Consider the following 8290-nt stretch of genomic DNA (forward strand, 5'->3'; position numbering starts at 1 on the left):
GACGCAGATCACAGCTGATCCAGGCACCGTCATTGAGCAGAGGCATGGGGTGGATCGTTTCCTTTTATTCACTAGCTTTAAAACATGCATGTTTTCATTTTATTGACAAATGTATATGTGTATTAGCAGCGTTTGCTCAAGTTAAAGAAGTTGTTAATATGAACATCTGCTGTTTATTTCTCTCAATGTGTGCACACTTTTATAGCATTAAAATGTGTATTGTTTCATCTGGTTAACTAAATGTGCATTAATAGTGCTTGTTTAAAATCTCTTAACCTCTGCACAGCGCTCTTTGTTTACATTAGTTCAGAGTTACTGCTAGTTTTAATGTAAAACTTCACAAACTATACATCTTTAAAAAGGTCTAAGACTCAAGCTTCATATCCACCTCGATTTCGTTTTTCATTTACATAACTCCTGGCATAAATTAAGAAATGACTGGCACTGGAAGTTTAAAAAAAAAATGAAGCTTGAGTCTTTTTGGTTTAAATTTCTCGTGGCCACGAGATATTAATGGGTAAACAAACCAGCGTGACCATAGCAACCTGGGATTATCAGAGATGTATTTATTAATATTTTATTTTTAATTAAGAAATTATACAAAAAAAAATACATTATTAAATTATTATATTAACACCACCACGGGGTAATTTTACCCATGGCTGTTTTTCAAATAGGCTACATAATATATTTACAATTAAAAATATCCAAGTCTTACAGTCATTGACTTTTACTAAAATTGTGTTATTTACAATCCCCTGTTTATTGTTAAAAAAATTGTTTAGATAAAACCAGAACAAAAATGGGGCATTTATACCTATAAGCTAATCAGGACAAATTTACGATAATTCCTGTCATCACGCATACAAATGAAGATGTTTTAGATGTTTATTCCTCTACTCATAAATGTTCAAACTTTGGATTAAATATTAATTTGTGTTTGCAATTTTTTATCGTTTATGGTTCACTACTGTGTTGCTTATTTATTCCTGAAAAAAAAATCTGAATTATGATGTAATGAATAAAACAATTTTTATGATTACCCCAAGTTTATTGGTGTTGTTCTCTTATTCAAATGATAAATTATATAACTAAACAAATTAATTAATTAGGTGAAACTGTGCACTTGAGTCTGTCATTGTACATCCTTTGCAATGTGGTGAATTAGTATTGCTTATAATAGTCTATTTAGGGTGTTTTAGTCATTTAAATAACATGGGTTATCTTGAAACATTTTATTAGCTATAATATTACAACACCCAAATATGTATTTATTTCCTCGTAATTCTCGTTGTCATTGCAGACTGGTTTATATTCATCATTAAGAAAAGTGATTAGTGTAACCTGCTTAAAAATAGCTGTGAACTTAAAACAACAGGACAAAAACATAGCTGATGACTAAAAATAATAATTTTATGACTCTAGACATTGTGAAGACAGTGGCATAATACAGTGACATACTACGTTTTTAGCCATATCAAAACAGTAGTCATGGCATGGGTGAATTTGACCCGCTGGCGCTTTTAGGTATACAGTGACCTCTGGAGGTTGAAGTGTTAACCATAGGCTACGTACTGGACTGTATCGCGATGTAGACAACATTCGAATTAAGTTTATTATGAATAAATGTTACATAAAGTATAATAAAATAGGCCGACAAGAAAACATTTTTATCCATCCCACAAGTCTTGTAATTCCATGTATTTTATTAGTATTGGTAATATTTGTATATTCGTTGTTATGTATTTGATTTATTTTCCCTTCATTTCGATCTCTTAACGTTCAGGGCTGTATAATAATAATAATAATAGCCTAATATACACATATATTAAATAAAAAGACACGATCAACGGACTGTGGGATGGATAAATATATTTGATCAGTCTCTGATAATCCCAGGTTGCTATGGTCACGCGGGTTTGTTTATGCATGAATAAACTCATGGCCACTACATACAGTATTATCACTTTCCCACGACTTAATATCTCGTGGCCACGACAAAACTAAACCAATAATAATTTTTAATCTTTTTTTAAACTTCCAGTGCCAGTCATTTCTTAATTTATGCCAGGAGTTATGTAAATGAAAAACGAAGTCGAGATGGATATGAAGCTTGAGTCTTAGACCTTTTTAAAGATGTATAGTTTGTGAAGTTTTACATTAAAACTAGCAGTAACTCTGAACTAATGTAAACAAAGAGCGCTGTGCAGAGGTTAAGAGATTTTAAACAAGCACTATTAATGCACATTTAGTTAACCAGATGAAACAATACACATTTTAATGCTATAAAAGTGTGCACACATTGAGAGAAATAAACAGCAGATGTTCATATTAACAACTTCTTTAACTTGAGCAAACGCTGCTAATACACATATACATTTGTCAATAAAATGAAAACATGCATGTTTTAAAGCTAGTGAATAAAAGCAAACGATCCACCCCATGCCTCTGCTCAATGACGGTGCCTGGATCAGCTGTGATCTGCGTCTCGGGCCGATGACGTCACTTCCAGGGAGGCATGCCCAGGCCTGTTGGACACGCCCCCATCCCCTGACTCCACCCCCATGTCAAAACAGCGCCACAAAGTGAGACGCGCAGAAACGTGAAGCGCAAAGGGAAAACGGTATCGCAAGCTCAAACTTGACTGAAACGCAAAATAAAAGCTGCATTGCAAATAAATTAGTAGATATGGCCATGGAAAATATGTATTGCAAAATCATTGCTTTTGCTTTGTTTTATTTATCTATTTTGCAATTCTTTATTTTTATTTGCAAAACTTATTTTCTTTTTGCAATACTTCATTTTCTTTTGCAATTCTTTATTTTTCTTTGCAAAACTTATTTTCTTTTGCAAAACTTTATTTTCTTTTGCATATATATGCGGCATTAAATTGACTCCATATTGTGTGGCCTTTAGTGTGAAATTTTCAGTGAAATCATTTGCATAATCTTTGTCTCCATCTGCTGGCAGAGACATTTACAACATCTATCTCATCTTTTATCTGGCTCTTGATTTTCTTAAAGTGAAACGTCTAAATCTTTTCCTGAGTTTATTGAAGGTAAGAAAACATGTTAAAACGTTACACTGATAAATCACATTGTCACATTACAATAAATTAAGTTGTCTGTATTGCACAATACATTTATTATGTATGGCTTGTTAATTCAAATGAGTGTTTAGTTTCACTTCTATTAGTGTCTATTGAGTGTTACATCTACATTGTAATCAATATCTAATGAATCCAAAATGATTACAAATTGCTAATAGTGCTTTTCAGCACTGATTTTAATGGGTCATGGCTTATATTAAAATGAGTTTTAAATGATACAGTGAGTTCAGGTCCTCTAACAAATCATTGTGGAAATCAGCCATTTAAAAGAACAGAACCAGACAAAGACAAGATTGCGTCTCTGTGTCTTGAGTCTCTGTTGATTGTGAGACGGTGTGTCTCTGCAGTAGCTCCTTATTCACCATAAGTTGATCCTGAAGAAACTGCTGTCACATCACATCAGCAGATCCATTTAAGAAAAAACACAACCAGAGACATTATGATATTCATATTACAGCCAGAGACATGAATGATCATAGATTAATACAATAAATGACCAGCAACTCTCTCTTTATCACTTCGAGACACTGTAAGAGATGAAAATATTCATAGATCAGAAACATCACATAATTAAACTCTTATTAAACAATTTAATACACAGAAGCTAAAGTGGAGCTGAATTATCTTATATTCTCCAATTACACATATGAGGACTGTTACTTAACTTGCACAAATTTAAAAAGCTTTAATTATAAATATACTCACAATAGTATGATGTCCTCAGTTTATAACACAATGCATTATCCTTCAGATCAGAAAGAAACTGCTCTTCTGATTTTTGTAGTTTATTCCCAATCAGATTCAGATGTCTCAGGTGTGAGGGGGTTGATCTCAGAGCTGATGCCAGAACAGCACAACCTCTATCTGTGATACCACAGTAACTCAACCTGTAGAGAACAATGACACAATGTGAATTGTAGTTGAAGTGTCTGTAGTTTGTAATTGACTCTGGTCTCAGAGCAGGAGAGGAGATATAATAAGCATTGTCACATAATGCTGCTGATAGAATGAGATTTATGCATGTTGATGATCAGTGGTGCAGAAGAAAGGGTACACAATTTGCCACTGGGGTGGTACCTTTTTAAAAGATACAAAAATATACAATTCAGGTACTATTATGTAGTTTAAGGTACTAATATGCACTCTTTAGGGGTAAATGAAGTACAGAGGTGTAACTTTTCAAAGGTGTGTCATGTCCTTCAGGACTCAACAGACACACAAAGCTGAATGTGATATTGTTTGATAGTAATATAAGGACGGATCTGTCTGGAGAAACAGTCACTTGCACCTCTAATAAACACCTACAGGAGGACATTTCCTTCACAGAACCTACATGTTCACCATTACATATAATTTATTAACTCTTGTGATCAAACACATATGAGTAATATTTGCTCTCATCTGGTAGCTTATAAGTTGAACCTGGTAAGGCACAGTGACTCTGGCTCACTAGATATTAATCATCTATTAAATATCTGTTAGACACTTTATTAACATTTTTTTAATATCTTTTTTTTTTTAATTAAAAAAAATGCCTTTCTGAGTTATTATGTAATGAAAAAAGAAGGACGAATGGAATCAGCAAAAGGCAGATTCATACTTGCTAATACATTGTGGGTTATATGATCTTACCACAGTTTCTCCAGTTTACAGTGAGGATTCTGTAGTACATTGGAGAGCAGCATCACTGAGTCCCCTAGGATATTTCCAGATAGATCCAGTTCTGTCAGGTGTGAGGGGTTTGATCTCAGAGCTGAAGCCAGAGCAGCACAACCTTCATCTGTGATACCACAATATCTCAACCTGTAGAGATCAATGACACACTCTTCATTCTCAGTTCAGATTAAATTAGCAGTGAATCCATTATTAAAGAGAAAGTTTAATAGCAAACTTAAGCACAAATCAATGTTTGATGAATCACTGGACTGAGGTCTAAAATGTCACAGAGCCCAAAACATGATCATAAAAGATGAATTTCTCATTAAAATGACACTATTCACTATTCAATCATTTGTGTGATTTTCGACAATTAAAACAATATTTCAAAAAGAAAGATGAATACAGCTTTGAGTTTAAAATCAAGAGATTAAAATGGTGATTGTGTTGAAAAGTGTGTATTTCAGTGTAACTGCAGAGTCCTGCAGCATCATGTTACTGAGGAGCAGCTCATGTGTTCAATCATTCACAGCTCCATCAGCTGAACTTACAGCAGCAGAAAGAGACTGAATACTTCAAATATACTTTACACTGAGGTTCATGTCCGAGTTACAATCTTACTCTAGTTTCTTAAGCTTAAAGTGAGGATTCTCCAGGACAGCAGAGAGCAGCATGACACCCGAATTTCCTAGTTCATTCCTAGACATATCTAGTTCTCTCAGGTGTGAGGGGTTTGATCTCAGAGCAGAAGCCAAGGCAGCACAACTTTCACCTGTGAGACCACAATCCCACAACCTGTAGAGAACAATGACACACTCTTCACTCTCTCAGATCAGATCAGTTTAGCAGTGAATCCACTCTTAAAGAGAAAGTGCAGACCTAAAGTACAAATCAACAAGTCTGATGGATTAATCATTAGATTAAAGTCTAAAATTTCATAGAGCATAATACACATCTCATTTAATAAAGATTTCTAGATGTTTTTGACAGTGAAGTGATTATCAGTGTTACTTACTGAACTGATCTGGCTTCTTTAATCACAGGTAGCAGCTTCTGAAAAACTTTCATATTTTCAGCTTTGTTTCCTGAAACAAATTTATTAAGATCAAACTCATCCAGTTTATCCTCTGATGTCAACAACACAAAAACTACAGCTGACCACTGAGATGAAGAGAGTTTAGCTTTATTTATTTTTCCAGATTTCAGATACTGTTGTATTTCCTCCACTAGTGAATGATCACCCAGTTCATTCAGACAGTGGAACAGATTGATGAATTTATCTGGAGAATTAATGGTCCTAATCTTCATCTTGATGTATTCAACTGTTTCCTCTTTTCTGTCAGAACTGCTTCTTGTCTGTTTCATTAGTCTTTGTAGGAAAATCTGATTAGACTCCACTGACAGACCCAGAAGAAACTGCAGGAAAAGACGAATTTGACAAATTGAGTTGAAACCAGTTCTTAATTTTAGACCGCTAATTCTGTGCGATCTTCAAACATATTTATGTTGTTGTTTGTACAGGAGAGGTGCACATATAGAGCTGCTAGATGTTCCTGAACGCTCAGATGAACAAAGCAGAAGACTTTCCCCTGATACAAGCCAAACTCCTCTCTGAAGATCTGAGTGCACAATCCTGAGTACACTGATGCTTCTGTCACATCAATGCCACACTCTCTCAGGTCTTCCTCATAGAAGATCAGGTTGCCTTTCACAAGCTGCTGAAAAGCCACCTTCCCCAGTTTGAGGATCATGTCTTCATCCGTCACATTCTTCTCATAGTCTTTCTCATGTTTGATGTTGGTCTGAAGGATCAGGAAGTGTGTGTACATTTGAGTGAGAGTCTTGGGAATCTCTGCACTCTCTGCTCGACTCAACATCTTCTCCAGAACAGCGGCTGAGATCCAGCAGAACACTGGGATGTGGCACATGATGAAGAGGCTCCTTGATGACTTCAGGTGTGAGATGATCCTATTGGCCAGACTCTGATCACTCTGATCTTTTTAAAATGTAAGGGAAGACAACACTCATCCAGACCACCATTATATTTGTCACTGGATATTTCCATTGTTTCAGAGAAAAGACATGAATAAGATCTGAAAGACTGAGTGTTTTGTCCTTCATCAGATTGAGTTCTCTGAAAGGAAGTGGAAATATGAGCTGGAAGTCCTGATTTTCTTTCCCTTCAGCCCAGTCCAGGATGAACTTCTGCACAGAGACTGTTTTTCCAATGCCAGCGACTCCCTTTGTCAGCACAGTTCTGATGGGTTTGTCTTGTCCAGGTAAAGGTCTAAAGATGTCACTGCATTTGATCGGTGTGTCCTCTGTTGCTGCTCTCCTGGATTGTGTCTCAATCTGTCCCACCTCATGTTCATTACTGATCTCTCCACTCTCACTCTCTGTGATGTAGAGCTCTGTGTAGATATCATTCAGGAGGGTTGGGTTTCCCTGCTTTGCTGTTCCCTCATACAGACGCTCAAACTTCTTCATCAGATTTGATCTAAACATGTTGAGGAATTCATAGGTATAACATTTAAATACCTCATTATTACAGAAGTGTTTTTGTATTCTGTATCATAATCAAATCATATATTTTTCAGAAATATTATCAGTCTGAGATCAGTTTGTGTACCTCTACTCTTAAAATGTATCTGATGACAAAAAATATAATATTAATTTATCATTAAAACACTTTAAAGAGCACATGATTTCATTTACACTATATTACTACAAAAAATGTAAACTGAATGGAGTGCTTTCACAGATGTGTCATTGTGAGCAACTCTATACGTTAAAATATAAGATAAAGATTAAAAATAACTAGAAACATTATACACAAACTTACCACATCTTATTGATATTATTATGATAATGTCATATTATAATCATACATTTATATAAATGTTATACCTGAGATCATTCTGTGTATTTTCACTCTTAAAATCTATATTTTCTATAGACCAGTCACTCCTCACAGACACACAGCTGGGCTCTGCTTCTGATCTCTTCTGATGAAATGAACTATAACAAAAAGAGATTGAACATAATTATTTGAATTAGGCCTACTGTTTTTTAATCACGTATTTATCTGAAAAATTTTAAAAAGCATTTTATGAATTTTTTATTTACATTGTTCATACAAAAATTTTAAATTGGATTGAGTGGTTGATGTGCATATAGCCTACTAGTGGGTACCACTAGCTTATATTTGTTAAAATTTCAGATAATTATTAACTATAAACATATTACAAAAGAATTTCTCACATTTTATTGAAAATACTATGACCATTTTACAATAAAGAGAATAAAATGTCATACTCTAGTCATATTTTATAGAAATGTTATGCGTGAGATCAAACTGTGTATTTCCATTCTTAAAATCTCTTAAAAATCTATTTTCTCATTTACAGAAGAAGAAACACACACACACACACTAAAGAACACTGTCCATGCGGACGTCACGCGTCAAGACCTGAGCACTCGCCTTGATCAACATTTGATTTTATACAGATTCGCATAAATCCTCCA

Source organism: Onychostoma macrolepis, chromosome 15 (assembly GCF_012432095.1).
Source record: "Onychostoma macrolepis isolate SWU-2019 chromosome 15, ASM1243209v1, whole genome shotgun sequence".
NCBI lineage: Eukaryota > Metazoa > Chordata > Actinopteri > Cypriniformes > Cyprinidae > Onychostoma > Onychostoma macrolepis.